Consider the following 22,475-nt stretch of genomic DNA (forward strand, 5'->3'; position numbering starts at 1 on the left):
AGAGTCCTCTTCTGAACTCCAGCCAATCTGCTGACTGATTTCTCTGAAAATGAAAGCAAAGCCTACTGCACCTGTTTAGTATACCTGATCTTTGCCTATCATCTTGCTCTCTGGCTGATTGGATCGCATTTGCCACATCATGGTACCCCTAACGTTCACTGCTTTCCCAAATTAAATCACAATGTTGTTAAACCTGTGGGCTGCCATGCCTGGCTTTTCAGAAAAGATTTTCATTTAGAGCCTTCATTTGCATATAGTGACAATTTCCCACCACGCCCATGTACACAAGTCTACTTCTGCATACCACCCTTCCCTCTCTGTCTACACCCTGGGTAGCAGGAAACTGGGCCACACCCAGTCAGCTGCCAAGTTTTGGCCAAGAAATTCCACAGATGTCCCAGAGGACTGGTGAAAACCTAAATAGGCCATGAGCTTGGAAAAATCTCACAACAGTAAGATGAGTAAAGAACTTCTCAGGACTTAGATCTTCAGAGGGACGTTCTGGCAAGTCCAAATTTAGCCTTTACTCTGTGAGTAAACTGTAAACCCCTCAGAAAGCCAGTAAGTGATTTATTTTTTTTCTTTCTGTTTTTGATCTCTTTGGAGTCCATAGACACTGAGCAGATGTTACTTTTTGGGCAGTTTAACTGTGCTTTAAGAACATGAGTAAGGATCACTCCTTACCAATAAGGGCTTGTTTTATAAGGAACTTTTAACCAGGCAACAATCCTTCTGAGCCATTTACCAAAAGATCAGCATTTGCTCTGTGTCACTTAAGATAACTTCAGTAAGGATTAGAAAGATAGCATGTTTCTGTTCCTTAGAGATCAGAATATGGATGAAACAGAAGCTAAAGTATGAAGCTCCATTAAGATGTTGAGAGTAGAGATTTTCCTATAAGATTACTCTTTTCATTCCCTAATCCTTTCACCTCTATGCTCCAGACCTAAACAAGTCAAATCCTACACTTTGTCTTTCTAATCTTGATATTCCTCCCTTCAAAGAAAAAGAAGTATAATTCAGACTTTTTATAAGATTATAAACCATTATTTTTACACTAGCATTTTACAGAGTAAAATAGATAGCTAAAATAAATTGGTTATATATATACTAGAGGCCCGGTGCACAAAATTCCTGCCTGGCCTGTGCCCTCTCGCAGCCCAGGAGCCATCAGGGGATGTCTGACTGACAGCTTAGACCCGCTACCCCCAGGGAGCGGGCCTAAGCTGGCAGTTGGACATCCTTAGTGCTGTCATGGAGGCAGGAGAGGTTCCCACCATCGCCACTGCACTCATCAGCTGTGAGCCTGGCTTCTGGCTGAGCAGAGTGCACTGACCACCGGGGGGAAGCTCCTGCATTGAGCGCCTGCACCCTGGTGGTCAGTGCACGTCATAGCAACCGATCGTCCTGCTGTTCAGTCCATTTGCATATTAGCCTTTTATTATATAGGATATCTTACATAGCAGGAAGGAATGAATACTGGTCTGCAAAATCCAGTATATAAAATGTAACTTTCTTTCTTTTTTTTTTTTTTTTTAATACTGTTTGATGGCAAAGATGGCAAAAACTTAATCTTGGTTAAACCAGGGTCTCCACTTTCCTGGGACCGTATAACCTTGGGGATCTCCAAGCTTCCATGTCTTGGATGGGGGAAAGTGGGAATTCGTTCCATAGTCATCATCTTCCACACATGGGCATCTCTGAGATGCTGTTTCCCCTTCCCTTCTGTTCTTGGACACCGGTCCACACACCCAGAGACTAAGTCTTCCTTGCCGTGACTCCTACCTCCTCCAGGTTTGGCTCTCACTGCCCCTTCTCTTCCCCTCTTGGCTGCACGCAGGGCATGGGGATGGGTCGAGGGGGGGCAGTTTGGGACATGTCTGCCTGGATACCCATTTCTAAGGACCTGGCATCAAGCAGAGCAGCACTAAAAAATGATTCTGAGTTTTTTAGCCTTCATGCACTTCACACAGGAAGTGATTCACAGATTCCTATGCTCTTAGATCTCCCCAGTCTGATCCAATTCTTCAGTTCTGTCTCCCACATGCAGCTCAAGGAGTGGTGCCAAGGGTGGCAGTACATGGGGCCTTTACTCAGAATCCCGTCATCCTGCAAGAGCTTAAGGTCACCTTGTTCCCTCTGATTCTCCCCTCTGGCCCCACTACCATGAGAATCATTATCTGCTCTTAGCAATGGGATAAAGAGATCTGTTTTATTTGGTTGTTGTCATTGTAGTTGTAATTTAAACTTTAGATTCCGAGGCTTAATGGAGTTTAGCCTTTTGAATCTCAAAACTGTTTTAAACAAAAAAAATCCAAAGTACTTTTTTTTTCTGAGTCATTACTTTCTGAGGCAGTATTTTTGTAAAATAAATGAGATTTGAGCAAATGTAAGGAACAGACTCAGTGCTGACATTCAAGAAATATTTTGAGATGTTTACTCGTGGTTTAAGTTTCTGTCATGTGGAAGGGCTGCTGAAACTCTGACAAATGTGAGCAAGTTAAGAGAAGCAAAGTTTAATAAAACACTAGAATGCTCATCATCTTTATTTATAATAATAAAAGGGTAATATGCTAATTAGACCAGATATCCTTCCGGGCGTCATTCCGGACATCCTTCTGGATGAAGCCAGGGCCGGAGGGAAGCAGCCCAGGTCCCGGGCACTTGCCGGTGGCCAGAGAAGGGAAGCCCGGGTCCTGGGTGCTGGAAGGAAGCTGGTGCTGGCAGCCGGGGGAAGAAAGGCCTACTCTTGTACAAATTTTCATGCATCGGGTCTCTAGTTATGACATAAAATATATGTAGAGCAGAAATCTGAAGTATTTTGCCAAGTGGGAATAAAAGTAAGCTTGTGTTTTTTGTCTCTGTCCTTTTACATCCCAGTGACTGACCAGGTGTCTAGTCTGAAAAGTTGACCAATACTTGAACATATCCTTGAGTGAGAACACCTCACACAGGATTCATACTCTTTTGTAACAATAAGGCTACAGAAATATTGGGTCCTCTAATTGGCCATTCCGGTGTCAGGCACTGTGTTAAGCACTGGTCATACAAAAATGGAAGACCAAGTCCCTGTCCTTACAATGTAGCTGAGCTAGGAGAGTGGGCCATTGAAGTAAGAAGTTAACATGCGAAGGGATGGGGGCCATGGGAGATACTGTGGGAACAAGGGACAGAGATGGAGCCAGGAAGAGCATCCCAGAAGAGGTGATGATTTCCCAAGGACAAGACCCAGCAAGCAGTCTAGGCTGAAAAATCCCCGGCATGTGGCAAAGAACACAAAGGGGAGGCTGCAGAGAAACGCTGAGCCTAATGTTTGTATGAGAAAGTGGCAGAGGAGGTTATAAACCCAAGGGGAGAAAGGGAAATGTTCACGCTTATCAAGTTATTATCCCAAGATGTTTCCTCCCAATATCTGTGTGTATGTGTGTGTGTTCATAAGAAATACGGCATTTCATATTATAAAACTGCCATGACATAACGTTAATATTTTTGAAATGTGTAAGTATATCTCTGATGCAGAGATTTACTTTACTTCAAAGAACACTGTGGAGCATTGGGAGTTGCACTTTGGGGATGATCCTAAACATTTCATTATTTCACTTGTGATGTATGTCACACGCTTCCATTTCAGGAGCTGAAGAAATTTAGTCAAGCAAACAGTGTTTAAAAGGCTTTCTCCACCAAAAGCAGCTCCTATGAATGAAAAAGAGGATGGATCTCTAATATACACACTGAATTCCAATTATGGAGAGAGAAGTAAAGAGAAGACTAGGGTTTATTTCTATTGTAATTGTGAGACTATCGAATGCAATGAATATTCCAACAAGTTGCTGGGATCATTGTAAGGCACATGTTCATAGAGAGGAAGCATGTTGTAGTCTTGCTCTATGACCATTGATAAATCACTAAGCCTACTTTGGACTGTTTGAATCATCCTATCTAATAAACAGGAAATATGCTAATTGACTGCCACACCCTCAAAGATGGCGGCGCCCACAGCCACAAGATGGCAACGTCCAGTCCCCTCAGTCCTGCTGGGGCGGCAGGTGCGGCACGGCTGGGCTCGCCCCCAGGCGGGTCTGGCTGCTCCGCACGCCTGCCTCCGGAGTCCCCTCAGCCCCCCAGCCACCCAGGGCAGGCCTGAGGCACAGGCCAGCCGCCCAGGGCCAGCCCGAGGTACAGGTAACCAGGGCTGGCCGAGGCTTGCACTGCCGGCAGTGGCAGCAGCAGATGTGTGATGGGGGTGTCACCTTCCCCTGATGGCCAGGTCGCCTCCAGCCCCTGAGGGCTCCTGGACTGTGAGAGGGGGCAGGCCAGGTTGAGGGACCCCCCCCTCCAGTGCATGAATTTTCATGCACCGGGCCTCTAGTTAAGAATAAGAGGAGGCTTAATTGCAATATCTTTGAAATCCCATCCAACTCCCCTACTGTCATGATTTATGCAACTTCCATTTATAAGTAATTAATGAGTTGATTAAGGAAATGAAATAAGCCACAGAAGCCTTTGATGCTAAGAAAGAACGTAAGTTCTGTGACACAAATAACTTGGCAGTTTCTGGGGGACAGCATTAGAGCAGACACTAATAATAGCTTTAAAAAACCATATTGGATACTAAGGCATATGGTCAGTTTGTCTACTCAAAGGGACAGGCACATGTTGATTTGGAAAAGCTAAATTAACCTATTATTCCAGGATCAAATTATAGTGAAATAATATTCCTGGCATACATCTGAAAACCTGTACTCATTACTTTGGAGTATTCCCACTTAAAATGTAACTGTTTTGCTGCATGGGTTCTTAAATTCAAAGAAAAGCAGTGTGCAAATGAAGCAGAGAGCCTGTTCAAAAAACCTGGGATTGATTCCTAGCCACTCCACTTATTTGCTTCATGACTACAAGTCTGAGTAGAAAGAAAAAAAAAATAGAGAAAACCCATAGAAACATTGAATAAAGAAGTATTTATTTGCATCATCTGTTTGTAGTTATTAAAAAAATGTTTTGTTTTACTTTTCTTGCTCCCCTTTCTTAAAAGAAAAAAAAAATGGGAAAGAAGATGCCTTTGTCTCAAAACAAAATAAAACACCCACTTGCCCTTGTTTGACTACACTTGCAATTGGACCAAGGCCATTGGTATTACCTGGGTTTAACTTTAGCGTAGACTTCTTCAAAAAGCACATCGAACTCATAAAAAATAAACCAGTCTGTTTAATATTAATTGGATTCTATATTTTTACAATGTTAATAAAGTGTGCTTTTTGAGCACTAAATGAAGGGATGCATTAGAAGTGCACAGAGAATTGGGGCTGGCACAAATAAGGCTTTGATACATGTTAACCATTACTGGTACCCTGATTTTATGTTAAAAGAAAAAATGGAGGTTTATAATTACTAAGTAACTTGCATAGGATGATACATGTTAAATGTGCCCAACCTAAAATTCAATTCCATAGCCCTTAACCATCTACTAAAGACTCATTGGAATTTTGAGCAAGGTGATAGCCATTTAATGAAGAAAAGGAATGCCGGAAATATATATTTTAAAATTCTGTAATAATTGTCACCTGGTGTACAGGAAGTGAGGAAAAAGATAAAAATGAAGGGCTGGTTTGAGTTCACAAACGGTGTTGAGTTCGAAGCACAAGAATACTCGAGACAACATAGTACGGGGGCTCTGGCTGGCATGGAAACTATATAAGGTGGTGCCATAAAGTGTGGGCTGAAATGCAGCCCAGTTCCCTGCCAAGCCAAAGGTCTTGATGCATATGCTGTGCATCCAGCGGGAGGGGACCTTCACGACAACTCGCACAAAGTGTGAATTAGAAAGGGACTTGCTAACCACAACTCTAGATTGTGCTTTCACTCGAAACCATAGGTCTGGATGCAATCTTCTGAGGAAGAAAGTGTAAAGGGGAAAAATGAAACAAACACATACACTCAGAACCAGAACCAGGAGGTGGGAGGAAGACAGGAGCCCTCTAAAGAGAGTGAGGGAAATAGAGGCAGAGCCAGAGGCTAGTATAAGATCCTTAATGTCAAAAGACCAGAAGAACATGGCAGTAAACAGTGTAAAAGACAGAAGGAGCCAGGCTGAGCACAGGGATAAAGAGCTGTTGGGTTTCACAGTTCATTCAGCCATCATTAGCAACTCCTGAGAGGTGTTTTCAGTTTTACGGTAGAAATAAATGCCAAACGGCAAAGGGTTATAGAGTCAGAGGGAGGTGAGGAAGCAGAGAAAGAAAAATACACATTTTTCTTGGCATCAGGAAGAGAAAGGTTGGATAAGAAAGTTGAGTGTTTGTTTGTAGAGCTGCAGAGGCTTGTACATTGGGTGTGCACTGAGGAAAAGCAAAAGATGCAAGTAAGAGAATATAATTTCTGAAGCAAGTCCTAGTTTCATTTTCATAAATATTTTGTTAAAAAATTCCATGAACAACAGTGGCCCAGGAAATGCTTTAGCAAGTACTCATTAGTGAAATGACAGCTGTTTTAAGTGTTCCCATAGCTGCTGTATGTTTATCACCCCTTGTGTAATAAAGACTCTGGCATGGAATCTTGAGTTCTTCCTTTAGTATGAGAACCCTTCCGTTCCCTGAGGAATTTTCAGAGAATAGGGTACATGGTTGACCTCTTATTCAGACAGAAGGAAACTGTGCTTTCACCTCTTGCCCCTGAATAAATTTATCACCCAGTCATTACTTCTGGATGGATTTAGACATTAGACTGAAAGCTGGAATTCTAGGGTCCAGACGAGTAATATTTCTGGACTTATTTTCCTTACTTTGTGAAAAGAGGGGTTTGGACTTGTGAATTTCGAAGTCATTACAGCTCTAAAATAATCAAATGAGCAAAAATCATATGAAAATAAATGGTTCTCCTTATTTTATTATTGACAGAACACACTGAAACAATGTAGATCCTTAACATGTGCCACTATGTACTGTATAGCCATAGAATAGACTATTATGCAGTTGTAAATTTTTTCCAAAGTGTTCTGAACGATATAGAAAAAGTTCCCTATAAAATGTTAAATGAGAGAAGGTAGAATCCAAGTATGCAATATTAAGCTAATTTTATAAAAATAAGATAAAAGAAAAATTGACACCATATTATAGACACAGTCACAGAAAGAAACCTGACAATGGGAATGAATCCACTACAGTGTGGAATGGGTGACAATAACTTATTTTCCTCTTATATTGTCACTCTTCATAATCATGGTTGTTATATCCCTTACTAGAAGCCAGATGCACGAAAATTCGTGCTAGAATGGGCCTTCCTTTCCCTGGCTACCGGCACTGCCTTTCCACTCTGGCCCAGTCCCGGAGCCACCTCTTTCTGCTCCGGCCCCGCCTTCCCACGCTGCCCAGAGGCCCCGAGAGACCGGGGGTGGGGTGGAATGACTGGGTCATCGCCATGGCAACGATGCAAGCATCCTGCCCGTCCTCAGTCGCTTGGCACCTGTGTATGCAAATTAACCTCCATCTTTGTTGGGTTAATTTGCATACTCACTCTGATTGGCTGTGGGCGTAGCAGAGGTATGGTCAATTTACATGTTTGTCTATTATTAGGTAAGATGGGTAATGTTCGGCATTTTACACATGAGGTTTGCAGGAAGGTTGTATTCAATTCCATTGTATTCAGTTCTACTCTTAATGTTTTCAAGTGTGGGGATGGACATACAAGTGCTATCCTCCCTGTGGGACTAGCATGTGCCCCAGAGGACACCCTTGGTATTAAATGTAGTCAAAAGAACGTGGGCTAGAAAGAGAAGCTAAAGCAAAAGGAAATTGCTCCTTAGGATTATTTTTATTTTTTGTTAGTTTGGAAAGATATCAGTGTTTACCTAGAATTGTATAACTTACACAATCTTTAAAAATTACTCTGTAAAATTTTAAGATGACCAATATCATATTTGTCTTAGCCCAGCCAGTGTAGCTCAGTGGTTGAGCATCGACCTGTGAACCAGGAGGTCACAGTTCAATTTCTGGCCAGGGCACATGCCTGGGTTGCGAGCTCCATCCCACGTGGAAGGCATGCAGAAAGCAGCAAATCAATGATTCTCTCTCATCATTGATGTTTCTATCTCCCTCTCCCTTCCTCTCTGAAATAAATAAAAATCTATTTTAAAAAACTGTCTTAGAATCAGCCATAAGTTTATTCTTCTAATTTACCCCTACTTTTTTTTACCAATAAAATAACAACAAAAAATAATATCCTACATAATAAAAGCATAGTATGCAAATTGTCCCCTTGGCCAGGAGTTGTCCGGGAGTTCGACCAGGGGGCAGGGCTGGCCGGGGGAAGGGAGGGAGGCCCTGGCTAGAGGCTGGCAGCTGCTAGGGACCCTAACAGTGCACGTAATTTTGTGCACCGGGCCTCTAGTTAGTAAATAAAATTATAGCAATATCTGCTTGTAGCAAGTGTATTATAAATTCCTTAACACTTTCAACAAAATATACCAAATAAAAGAATACAGAAAAAAAAGCAGACACTTTCATGTCCTCCAACTCTACTTTTTAAATTATTATTGACTGCAGGTACTAGATGTTTTTTCTTCATAGCAATTTACAGTTCCAAATTGTGTTTGCTAATAGCAATTTCATAATTTATTAAGTAGCATTGCTTAATGAAGTCTTCATGTTTTATCATGACCCAGCAGAAAACTAATATTTCAGTAATAACAAACACTTCAGTAATAAAATATAAAGTATAAAACACATAATTTTAGTATATTTTATTTGTTAATGCCCCTTTTTAAAAAAATATATATTTTATTGATTTTTTAGAGAAGAAGGGAGAGGATAGAGAGTTAGAAACATCGATGAGAGAGAAACATTGATAAGCTGCCTCCTGCACATCTCCCACTGGGGATGTGCCCACAACCAAGGTACATGCCCTTGACCGGAATCGAACCTGGGACCCTTCAGTCTGCAGGCCAACGCTCTATCCACTGAGCCAAACTGGTTAGGGCTGTTAATGCCCTTTTAATTTAAGGATTGCATTCAACAAAAATGTATTGCATGACTTAGATACACAAAAAGAACTTTGGTCTTTAATCATATCACCTCTTAAATTGTCCAAAATACCAATTCAGTACATCAAACAAAGGCATTTCATATAGAAGGACAGACCTGAGTCATTTTGAACATATTTTCTGAAAGGTTGTAACTGAAAATGTGCTAAATGTGGATTTTTATGAGAAGAACACAATTATCTTTCCCTGTTCAACACCTTCAGAAACATCCATAGCTTCTCTCACCTGTCCACACCCTCCAGTATTCAACTTGACAGCCCCTGGGAAACCATAAATCTTGCTCACTGAATTCTGGTTCATAAGTGGGTAGGTTCTGAGGCTTTGGGTGAATTCTTGTGAGGTTGTGTTAAGAGGGACCTTAATTTATTTCAGTGGTTTCTTTTCTAATTTTAAAAAGCATTTTGTGAACAGCAATGTGTATTCATAATGGCACTGAGTTTTCAGGAGGTTTATATTTAGGCCTGTGGTAGTATAGTTCTGTACATGCTCCTTCATATGTCAAATTCTAATTAGGTATGGATGAAAATTAAGTTTTGATTAAACTGAAAGACTCAGTCAAGTAAAGAAAAACTTTATTGCATTGTCTCAAAATATATATTTTTAATTCTAAAGAGCTGTATCTTAATTGGAATAATATTTTATTTTAAAATAACTCTTATTGTCTCTTATTCCATTTAACAGAAAGAACAGGGAGTAAAAATAAGTGAAATCTCTAGCTTTTAGATAGATAATACTTCCAAACATATGTAGACTCTAAATTTATTGTTGCATACAAAACAAAGTCCCTAATTCATTATTTGAAACAGAAAGAGTTGCCATATGCACTGCAAGAGGCTTTAACAGCCAGAAATAACTTTTACAATGATTATGTGAAATGTGTATTTAAAAAATTACTTAAGCCAAGCCCTAGCCAACTTGGCTCAGTGGATAGATCGTCATCCTGCAGACAGAAGGGTCCCAGATTTGATTCTAGTCAAGGACACATATCTCAGTTGCAGGCTTGATCCTGGGCCCTGGCAACCAATTGATGTCTCTCTCTCACATGGATGTTTCTCTCTCTGTCACTCCCCCTCCCTTTCATTCTCTCTAAAAATCAATGGGAAAATATCCTTGTGTAAGGATTAACAGCAACAACATATATATCCTATATAATAAAAGGCTAATATGCAAATAGACTGAACGGCGGAACAAGTGGAACAACTGAACAACCAGTCACTATGATGATGTGCGCTGACCACCAGGGGGTGTGCGCAGAACATGGTGGGCGTCGGCCGTGGTGGGATGGTGGAGCAGGTGAGTGGGAGCACCAGACCTACCAAGGCGGGACACCAGTCGCTGTCTTCGAGGTGAGTCTCTGGTGGTTACTGAAAATTCTTTGCTCCTGCATGCCACAGCCCCACCCTGCTCTTGCACCTGCTGCTGGCACCGGCCCCGCTCACACCCACTGCCGACGACTGGAACCAGCCCTGATTGCTCGGTGCCATCAGTGGGTGCGAGTGGCGGCTGCTGGCCCCAATTGCCCCTCAGGGCTTCTCAACCTCCCCCTGCTCCTGCAGGGAGATCGGAGCCAGCAGCCGCCTCTCACACCCGCTGCCAGTGATGGCCCTGCTCACACCCACTGCCGGTGCTGGAGCCGCCACTCACACCCACTGCTGGTGCCTGGCACCAGTCTCGATCACTCGGCACCATCAGCGGGTACAAGAGGTGGCTGCCGGCCCTGATCACCCCTGAGGGTTTCTCCACCTCCTCCTGCTCCTGAGGGGCGATCGGGGCAGCAGCTGCTGCTTGCATCCACTGCTGGCGCCGGCCCCAATAGCTTCGCACCTTCAGCAGGTGTGAGTGGGGTCAGTGCTGTCAATGTGTGGGAGCGGTGACAGCAGGAGCAGGGCTGCTGGCAGACAGGTGATGGGGGCCACAGCAGGAGGGCCAGGCAGGGGCGCAGAGGATGGGCGGAGACCCACCCCTGTGCCTACCACAACCTCACGGCCCACAGTTCCTTTCAAGGTGCACTAATTCGTGCACTGGGCCCCCTAGTATGTAAAATAAAAAATAACAAGCCCAAAGGGCCTCTAACACAAAGGCCTCACAACATATTTCTGAAGCTGTATGATCAAGTAATTAGCAATGGACTCTAATTAAATTAAAGTTGGGACTTAGAATTATTTTGGAATCCCTTTATGGTTTCATGTATTTGTCTAATATATGCAGTTTTTTCTTGTGTAGAGTGGGATTAATACATGTGACTTCCAGCATTATCAAGATCATTGAGAAGCTAGTGATTCCTTTTGTTCCGAAATGCACAACATAAAACATATTGAATATAAGGAAACTTATATGGTACTACTAAGTTCAATGTACACAGTTTATAAAATTGCTTTATAGTATTTTAAGTTTAAAAGAAATTACTTATAAGTAAGGACACCATTTAAGAAATCAAGATTAACATTGAGAAAATTAACCTTGCATTATTTTTGTCCCTAAGGCATAATCTCCATACAGGGGAATTATACAGACTACAGGATAAATATTTTTCCTTTTCTCTCTTCCCTACAAAGCATTATTATGGGATTTCCCAGCCACGTATGCATGTGAACAGCACATGCCTGAAGTGAATGGGATTAAAATAAAACACTTGGTACTTGATTAATATTTAGTCTGCCCCTTGGGGCTTGATTAGTCACTGATTCCTTAACATATACCTCCAATAACTTTATAAAAAGGAGAAGAACCAGGATTTTCTGTATTAGATGCAGCAATGCCTTACTTCTCCCAAAGCCACATCCATGGCAACTTCTACTACAGAACACAAGTAAGAACTTGGACACAAACCAAAAGTCTCCTGAGCACCTAAAATAGATGTCGCTGTGTCTATGCACTTTGGTACATGCATTTTTCTCATAAAAGAATCTCATGGGCCCTTGGAGAATGTTATTGTCTCTCATTCCACCTATACTATTTTGTAAACCTTTTTTTTCTGGTTTTCTTGTGCACAGCACAAAATAAATAATAATTATACAGGGGTAGTTGAGATTGAAAGGAGTTGTTCAAGGAATGCAAACTGTCCACACTGATAAAAAACAACAACAACAAAGTCACACTTCCATATGAATGGTGCACACAAGAGAAAAAAAAAGTCCTATAAACATAATACAAGAATTTTGAAAAGCACTGGGATTGTGTGATCTTTTGACATAAGAAGTACTAGCCTTACACACCACAGAATAGGCCCCCAAAGTACATTACATTATCGAATAGTTCCACAGTATGTATACACAAGGAGAATGCTGAGTAATTCAGAAAACATTGAATTAAATTTAGTTCCCTCTAGAGAGAGATCAAAATATAGAGTGGATCTCAGAAAGTTAACTATCCCAAAATAACCAAGTTCTTTCTAAAGCTTTTGGATTTTTAGTGGTAAACTTGTAAGCTTTCTCTTTTCTTGCAAAGATCACATATATAGAACTCCTTAATTGTCTCTATTATTTGTGTTTTGATCAGCAGCAAATGGTATAAATCAGCTATCTGGTTCACTGGGAAAAAAGTGGCACCGTGGATGACAGGGGTGGAGTCCCTCCTGTCCCCTGCACTGCCACTGTGGGCTATCCCCTTTTTGCTCCCAGCACTCCTCCAGAGTTCAGTGATTTGGAGACTTATTGCAAATGTCACTCTTCTTAGGAATGTACTTCCTTTTAAGTGGATGAGCTTCAATAAGACAAATTTCATTTAAAAAAAAGAAAAAGCAGGCTTACCATTTTTTTTTTTTTTGCATAAATGGGAATAAAAGGAAGGGTTAAAATTAACAATTAAATATAAAAGCAAACTAGAGGTTAAAACCCCAGTTCAAAAATGTATGTTTTCCAGGTCAGATCCATGAAGTATAGAAGGGGTCAGTTCGCCTCCACTAAGTCAGTTAAAGTGCCTGGATCGTCTCTGCCCTAGTCCTCTTATCTGATTGGCTCTATATTGGTTCTATACTTCAAGTTGAAGATGCATTAATCTATCCCTCCCCTTCAGTCGAGAACATTCTGTACATTCTGTAATGTTAAAGCATCTCCCTCTTTATCCCACACAAACAATAAGCACCGAAACCTCCCATGACAAGAAGCAGCAGCAGAACAAAGCTCAACTCTGCTTTAAAATAAAATAGCAACAAAGATCATTTGGCTCCTGAAAGCAAAGCATAACAAAATGAAGTAAAATCCTAGTAGCTTCAATTATCAACAACCACAAAACACTGTCGTCAGAAAAGATAAGATACCTTAAAGAGTGTACTTTCTCTCAGAATAGAGGTAAGGTGGAGGAAGAAGGTCAAATGACCACGGAGTACGTGTGCCCAGAAACAAATGACCCTTGAAGGAGATTTCAGTGAGTAAAAAACAGTACCTTATAAGTAACTGGTCTTGTCTACTCACAGCTGTTCCCAGTGCCGACTCTTGTTTAACTGTCTACTGCCTTCAGTTTAAAGTTTGTTCTGTTGGCAAAAAAGTACAGAGCTTGTCTGGAATATGCTGTTTGGACATAAATCATTCCTTTTAAAGCGGTGGTAGCTGTATTCAGGCTTTCTTGTAGAGGGGGTTACAAACTCTTCCTGTAGCTAATTTTCTTCCTCCTCCTTTCCTTCAGACTTTCTCAATATCCTCCTATCCCATATATTGAAGAAAGAGACAGAGAGAGGAGAGGGGGGGAAAAAAAGAACCACTAGGAAATATACCTTAAATAATGTAGTAATTGAGCACTTAGAAAATAAAAAATAAAAAGCAATGAGAAACATAGAAAGTACATCGGAGTCTTAAATATAATTTAGTCCTAATGACCTCATTTTATAGATAAGGAAACTGATGTCCAGAGAAAATAAAATTTGAACAAGGTCACTCACATAGCTAATTAGTGCCACAGCTAACAACAGAGACAGGGTTTTACAACTCTCAATTCAATGCTCTTTCCACTACATTAGTTAACTGAGGGGAAATGGTTTACCTTTTTCTTCTGTATCCTTGTATAATAACCAAATGAACTGGCAGGGAGCAGTAACACAATTAATAATATAAGAACCATCTGTTCCAAGAGAAAATATTTATCTCTGTTTTAAAATTAATACTGAGAGTTTCCCTATAATGTTTAATTTCTTTGTATACTTAGGGTATAATCTTTTTCTTCGCTGATTTTCCAGAATATTTGTTGTTGTTGATTATTTATTTATTTTTATTTTTCAATTACAGTTTACATTCAATATTATTTTGTATTGGTTTCAGGTGTATGGCACAGTGGTTAGACAATCATGTACTTTCCAGGATATTTTTATGTCTTGGGAGTTGTTACTTTTCAGGGGATGTTAATAAAATCCCACAGTCCTTAACAAGGACTACTTCTCTAAGACTTGTTGCTATGACAGGTGTTACAGTAAGTCTTTAACATTCCTACCCAATACCAGTGATATTGTTACATGGCTCTTGAACTAGGAACATATTACTATTTCCACAAATGCCCACTTCCAATTTTCAAATTTTTTAATCACACATATAAATTATTTCTGATTATTACTGATTATATATTCTTTTAAATATAGAGAAGCAGCATAATAATTTTTATTTGCTGTCTTTCAAATTAAATGTCCTACTTACATATAAAAAATTACTTCCTCTAACTGAAGAGGGATTGTCCTTAAATAATTTTTTTAAAGTTTTCCTTTCTGAAATGTATTCATTCACTTATTTCATAAATTGAACATTTATAAACTTACCTCATCCTTCCATTGTGGAATATAATAACTGACAAGCAATAACTTTTTAAGAGAAGTGCATAATTTTCAAAGAAAATCAAAGGGTTTAGATAGGAAATAAGGCCAATTTTCTATAACTACCTTTTTATCCATTCTCACACTTTAAGCATGTGCTCAAAATTTATTTATATTCTATCCACTGAGTGGCCCACTGACATCAATGTACATCCCCAGATGAGATAAACCAAAATATGAAGTGGCCCAGATTGAAATTGCTCTGGTCACTACTAACCTTTCTAACTGATTTAGTTCCTTAAAATATTAAAGCCGGAAATCCGAGAGACATTACCATCTACATTTATACATAACACTAATATGTCACATATGACAGGAGTTTGGCACACTGATAGACATTGCTTAGCTTTACTAAAAGTATTTTGTATTTTTCTTTTACTTCTTAAACTTTACTTTTGACTTGAACCTTTTGCCTTTTGTCCGTTAAGAGGAGCAGGAAGGAAATATGAGTAAAACCTTGAAAGAGATGTAGACGGTGAGGAGGCACACAGAGATTTAGACGGAATGAGTCAGGATGATTCAGGGTTGGCTAGTGGACGCAGGAAGGAAGGTGTAAGGAGGAGTCACGTACGAGCAGGTTTTTTAGAACAGAAGTGGGCTGAACCACAGACAATAGATTATAGGTATTGAATTCAAGAACCAGATTCTCCAAAAATAGGTTAAGCAAAGAGGGAACTAGCAATTTTGGTGACCAGTGCAAGCAATAGGAAATTGGCCCTCAAACGTACTTTGTAATTTATGACACGGTTCATTTCTACCCATTGGAAGGGAGGCATGTGCTGTCAAAATATGTGAATTCAACACAATCCAAAATAGCACAATGATATACAACCATTTAAAAAAGTTGCCCCTCTATATTTAGGTCCCTTGGACATACTCCAGGTTGCCCTACATACTCCAGGCATGCTCTGGATTTCAGAGTCCTAGGGTAGTTTGGAGGGGAATAGTTATTGTGTTATGAAGGCTGGACCTGTGGAGTTGAATTTCACTGATGGGAGAAGTACTTAGAGAAGAGGTGAACTCCAGGGCAGACTATATTAACACAGGCAAGGCAGTCGGAATTCTCTAACGCTTGATCTCCTCCTCTCAGTTTTCACGTTTACAGTAACACTAGAAGAAGGCTTTTACTAAGGAATCCCAGAGAGCAATTTTGTGATAGCAGTGAAGGGAAGTGATTGCACAAACAGCTACTGGGTTATAATATTCTGTGCTTGGATGGAGATTTCTCACATGGAAGTTTTTAACCATCCCAGGAAAAAATGCACATAAAAATCGCAAGCATCAACTCTTAACCAATTCAAGCTCATGCCTACTTTGTTGCTCATCTCCTCTCATAATCCATTCTCCAGCAGCCAGAGTGATTGTTCCCTTCTTCATACCCTCTGATGATTTCCCATCATTCCCCTGCTTTATATCTCCCAATGATTTCCTATTATTCCATTTCATACCCTCTAATGGTTTCCCATCATTCACTTCTCTCATATTTCCCAATGACTTCCCATCATTCCCCCGTTTAATCCCTACAATAATTTCCCATTGTCCTCAGTATAAATCCAAATGCTTAATTATGGCCTCCTAGGCCCTGCACAATTTTGCCTGTTTATCTTTCCTACTGATTTCTTAACATGATCGACCTATCATTCTAGAATTTTTCTCCCTCATATATTCACAGGACTACTTCCTTCTCAGCACTCAAGACTCTTATCTCCAGCCCAGCCAGCATGGCTCAGTGGTTGAGCAGCAACCTGTGAACCCGGAGGTGAGGGTTTGATTCCTGGTCAGGGCACATGCTGGGATTGTGGGCTCGATTCCCAGTGTAGGGCATGCAGGAGGCAACCAATCAATGATTCTGTCTCATCATTGATGTTTTTATCTCTCTCTCCTTCTCCCTTCCTCTCTGAAATCAATAAAAAAATATTTTAAAAAAGAGTCATCTCCAGTGCTACCTCCCCAGAATAAAGACTTCTTGACCAGTCTAGCTAACCATCTTTTCCCCCACATATACTCACTCTCTACCCCATTTCCCTGTTTTGACTTTTCTCCATAACACTTACCACTATCAAAAATTATCTTTGGTTCTTTTTTACTTATTCACTAATTCAAATAGTTGGTTAGTTAGTTTAAATATGTTTACTGTATCTCCTCTAGAATAAGTTTTATAAGATCAGAACTATATCAGAAGTTAGAAATAAGATTAGAAGCACAAGATTTAGGGTTTTTAAAACCACATTATTCCCAGTGTTCAGAATAGTGTCTACTATAAAATAGGCATTTGACAAACATTTCTGGAATGAATTAATTATATTTCCTCTCTGGGTTACTACTCTTCAGTCAACAAATAACTAACATAAGTCCATAAGTGTGAAGGCAAAGATGAATCTATTTCTGCAATTGGCTTTGCAAACCTCCCTATGGCTCAGAGCTAGGTATCACAGGAAATAAGAGCCCCCACTGGGCTCTAGGCATTTATATCTACACAAGGTGCCTCTCAGCCCTTGGATTTTGCCAACACAAAGGCCAGAATATACCCTTGACTTGCCAGAATATTGTCTTTAGTTATTTGCACCTAAGTAGATAAGTGATTACATTTGCTAGAAGGTCCTAAGAGCTTCCGGACATGTCCGTTGTTTCCTGAATCTGGAGTAGCTGCCATTATTGAAACAGCAGATATCCTAAAGTTAATTCTATCATTTCCAGGTGTTTTCAAGAAGTCGCTCTTTGCTGCCAGCTCTTTAGGAGCAGAAGTAAATCCTTGCATTCACAGCGTATGTTTCTAAATGAAAAGGGTACCGATAAAATAATTTCAGAGAGGTGAGCTCACAGATAATAGAATCTCCCACCTCAGTTCTCCTCCACACTGATTCAGAGCTCTCCAGTGAGCTGTAAATTAGATTTCCTCTCCTGTCTCATGTCCTACAGCTTCCTAATTACCTGCACTAGTGAGTCAGCCTTTCTGGACCCCACGGCTCAGGAACATTGTGGGATAATGTGACTGGCTCAACGCACCCGGGGTCCAGCCACATCAGAAAGGTGGCTGTGTGATGGCAGGCAAAAAGAAAGTGATTTTTTATTTGGAAGACAATTATTTTTTCCTAAGCCTCAAAGCAGCTGTGTTCCCTAGGATACCCAGGAAGAGGAAATTTCTTGACTGAACACTCCTGCTGCTCAGTGGTACGTAAAATAATTAAAATCATTCCTGCAAAAAGTGCCCTTTTTATGGTATTAAGTGCATATTAATCTCAGTATATAAGTGGCATTTACTTAGTCAATGAAACAAAGCTACAAATATTTATTTATTTTAAATATATTTTTTATTGATTTCAGAGAGGAAGGGAGAGGGCGAGAGAGAGATAGAAACATTAATGATGAGAGGATCATTGATTGGTTGCCTCCTGCATACCCCCTACTGGGGATTGAGCCTGCAATACAGGCATGTGCCCTTGACCAGAATCAAACCCAGGACCCTTCAGTCTGTAGGCCCACGCTCTATCCACTGAGCGAAACCAGCTAGGGCTACAAATATTTATTGATTGTCTCCTATAGATAAGGCCTTGTGAAAGGCAATGATATTTGTATAAATATTCCTTGTTATCTCATGGGATAATATTTTTTCTTTATCTAGAATACAAATTTATCTAGGAAAATAAGTAAAAGTTTCTTCTCTCCTTCCATCCTCTCTCTCTCTCTCTCTCTCTCTCTCTCTCTCTCTCTCTCTCTCTCTCTCTTTCTCTCTCTCTATTTTCTCCCTTCCTTCAATTTCTTGAAGCCCATGTATATGAGTCCATATAATGTGTAATGCTTGGGTATAAAGAAAGAGACAAAATCCTTTGTCAAGAAGATTACCCTGGGAGGTGGGAGTTTATAGACTGTTGGGGAGACCAGCACGGGGTTATAAAGAAGCCTGGACTTAAGGTGGAAAGGGACCAAAGGAGGCTTCGTTGAGCAGGTGAAATCAGAGCACATTTTGAACACAGGAGTGGGAGAGGATTAACACGCCAGGCTGGAGAGGGGGCACACTTGGAGCACTTCAAGTAGTTCTTATAAAGCTGGAATGTAGAATAAAAGTTATAGACTAATAGATAAAATATGCAGAAGAAATATAGGCAAAACTCAGGTTCAGGAATTTTGTTTTTATCCTAAGGCAGTGGTTCTCAAACTTCCTGATGCCGCGACCCTTTAATACAGTCCCTCATGTTGTGGTGACCCCCAACCATAAAATTATTTTCGTTGCTACTTCATAACTGTAATATTGCTACTGTTAATAAATCGTAATGTAAATATCTGTGTTTTCCCATGGTCTTAGGCGACCGCTGCTGTAGAGCCTAAGACCATCGGAAAACACAGATATTTACATTATGATTCATTAACAGTAGCAATATTACAGTTATGAAGTAGCAACGAAAATAATTTTATGGTTGGGGGTCACCACAACATGAGGGACTGTATTAAAGGGTCGCGGCATCAGGAAGTTTGAGAACCACTGTAAGGCAATAGGTAGCTACTAGAGGATTTTAAACAGGAAATATTTCATGTGTAGAATGCTAAATGAAGAAAGAATTTAGAGACAGGTGGTCTAAAGGTCTGCTTAAGAGGTTGTTTCTTTACCCAAGTAAGACATTGTGGTGGTTTGAAATTGGGCATTAGAGAAGAGAGACGAGATAGCCTCAAAAGATATTTAAAACTTTCCATATGTAAGAAGATGTGAGAAAGGCAAACTTACTTCCAAAATCTCTAGAAGATCATTACAGAAAAATGTATCCAGTTATCAGAATTGCATGGAAATGTAGTAAGTCTTCATTACAAAAAAGACATTTTTCATAAACACTCTCCATTTGCAGATGTAGAAGCTGAGGCACAAACTTGAAAGAGTGACAGCAGCACTTGACTCCTGTCCATCTGACCACAAAGCCCATGTTCTGTACACTAAATTTCTCTTTGAGGTCATACATTTTGAATACCTTTGAAAACTTGGGTGACTGGATTTGAAGAGATTGGAATATAACTTGGCAGTATCGTAAGATATTCCTTAGGCAGAACCGCTTACATTTTCTAAGCATAATCATGTTCATATTGGAGATCTAATGTACATACAATTTGTATTTGCACTCTTTCTGTGGAACTATATGTTTAACTACCATGCAAGACACAAATCCTTCATCAAATTCCTCTAGAAAATCTAATTATTTTTAAGCTTGGAAGGTTTATTCACACTCTATTAGGACAGCCAGTTGAAACGAAAATAAAAGTGGACTTGGCAGATCAATCAAGTCAAACATTGAGTCTTGAGTAGAATAAAGTTTGGAGGACAACTGTTTCAATGAATCTAGGAGGGCAAGCAGTAACACTGTTAAGACATTGAAAACAGAAAGGAACAAACATAGCTCAAACAGGAAATGATGCTGAGATTTGTCTCAAAGGCTGGAGTAGGAAAATTCCTTCTCTAGCATATTCTACATCTACTATGGGTAGGGCTACCACACACTTTACTGCCCAAACCTTGACTCTTTGAGAGTAAAAGGAGGTGCTATTATTAATTAAAATGGGAAAGCAGGCAAAAACCAGGACTCATATAGACAAACCTGGATATATACCACCCTACCTAGAGGTCGGCACTAAAGCTGACCTTCAGATGATGACAGTATCAAGAATGAAGTCTGCCCTAACTAGTTTGGCTCAGTGGATAGAGCGTCGGCCTGCCGACTGACGGGTCCCAGGTTCGATTCCGGTCAAGGGCATGTACCTTGGTTGCAGGCACATTCCCAGTGGGGAGTGTGCAGGAGGCAGCTGATCTATGTTTCTAACTTTCTATCCCTCTCCCTTCCTCTCTGTAAAAAATCAATAAAATATATTTAAAAAAAAAGAATGAAGTCTTAGGTCTTAGAGTAACTGGCTTCTAAAGCGAGGCAAGACACGCAAGTCAGAATTCTTATACATCTTGGACAAGGTATTCAATACAAAGGCCAGATCAACTGCACCATTGGGATATAATAATTATTTCAGTTCTGTAACTTTATTAAAAATGATACAAAACAATGAAAAAGGCAGTCACAGATAATATATATAGTATCTAGTAGTCTCAAATAAACTAATGTATTCATATTAACATTTTGGCTACAAGTGATATTGGTATAGATGGGTGCCCCTAGCTATTTTGATTATTTAAAAATAAGCACAAGCTTTATTTTTCAATGTATTAACCATCAGTGAATCAATATTAGTAAACGCAAAACTGTCCAAGCCAGAGTGGCTTAGTGGTTGAGCATGGACCTATGAACCAGGAGGTCAAGGTTCAATTCCCAGTCAGGGCACATGCCCGGGTTGAGGACTTGATCCCCAGTGTGGGGTGTGCAGGAGGCAGCCAATCAATGATTTTTCTCTCATCATTGATGTTTCTGTCTCTCTCTTCCTCTTCCTTTCTCTCTGAAATCAATAAAAATATATTTAAAAAAAACAATACCACCAAATGGAATCAAATCTTAATCCACTCTTCTGCCCCACACCTGAATTATTTCCTGAAATGAGCATATCCTTCCTTATATGGCAAGGTTCCTTACTAGACTGGAAAAGAGAAGAATGAGCATAGGACAAATAGCCAACATGCCCAGGGACAGACAGCACACAACAGCCAGAATTAATTAGGTTTCCAACTTCAGTTCTATCAGCAACTAGCTGTTTGACCTTGGACAAAACATTCCACTGAGACTTATTTTTCTCGTATATAAAATGAGAAGATATCATAAGATTACCTCAGAGATTCGATCATATGTGAAACTTAACTATTATCTGAAATAATTGGCTCCCATATGTTTTACATTTGCTTAAGGTTTATTTATCCATGAGAATTGGGATGATGTCTGTTGCATCCTGAAGAAATTTAAACATCCAGTTATTGACAAAACAACTGTAATAGTAACAATAATAATGATTTTTTAAAGACTCCCAGGAATATAAACATAGGCAATGGGGAGGCATTTCATTTTTTTTAAGCGTATAATAGAAAGATATTAGGATTTTCTTAGGGGAAAAGTAATCAGATGTAAAATGCTGAACCACAATGTGCTTTATAGTTTTGAAATAGTAAGCTTCTTCTTTGGGCTCCCAAAACACACCGAAGATCAAGCTTTGTAAGTTTATACAGAACAAGAAGGTTTCCCTCAGAAGCGTCAAGTTGTTTCCCTATGCTGTCATTTTTCACGAGTAAAGGAAGAATCCACATTTATAGGACAGAATGTTGGGAATGATTAGAGGAAGCACCTTCCTGGGTTTAATCTTTGACAAGTCCCCGGCACTCAAGCATGGTTCAAAAAATAATGAAAACAAATTGCCTGTTGATCCTGTGTTATTGGGCTTTAGGTGTAAATGCAACCAAATATAAGGAAGCTGGACTTTTCCTTCATATTATTTTGATTTCTTTTCAAACAGAAGTAACATATTTCCTTATTAAAATATAAACAACATGAAATGATATAATGTATAATTTTAGCTTTCTTACCCTCTCAACCCTCACCAATATTATTTCTAAGAATTAATCACTTTCAACAGTTTGCTGTGCCTTCACCCAGGCTTATCTATCTATCTATCTATCATCTATCTATCTATCTATCTATCTATCTATCATCTATCTATAACTATCATCTGTCATCTTTC

General features: G+C 39.9%; 1 protein-coding gene across 2 annotated transcripts in view; it reads right to left on the reverse strand.

Annotated features, from left to right (window-relative positions):
* ARHGAP24 (Rho GTPase activating protein 24) overlaps positions 1 to 22,475 on the reverse strand; it is a 466,522-nt gene that overhangs the window by 179,947 nt on the left and 264,100 nt on the right. Inside the window, exon 1 of one of the 2 annotated variants that reach the window (XM_080685260.1) lies at positions 13,418 to 13,688. The exons of the other annotated variant lie outside the window; for it this stretch is intronic. The gene's annotated coding sequence lies outside the window, so the exon portion shown is untranslated. Of the gene's footprint in view, positions 1 to 13,417; positions 13,689 to 22,475 lie in introns of those variants that run through there. 2 annotated transcript variants of the gene reach the window in all.

The sequence above is a fragment of the Plecotus auritus genome (genome assembly GCF_963455305.1).
Source record: "Plecotus auritus genome assembly, chromosome: 1".
In the NCBI taxonomy this organism is placed as follows: Eukaryota; Metazoa; Chordata; class Mammalia; order Chiroptera; family Vespertilionidae; genus Plecotus; species Plecotus auritus.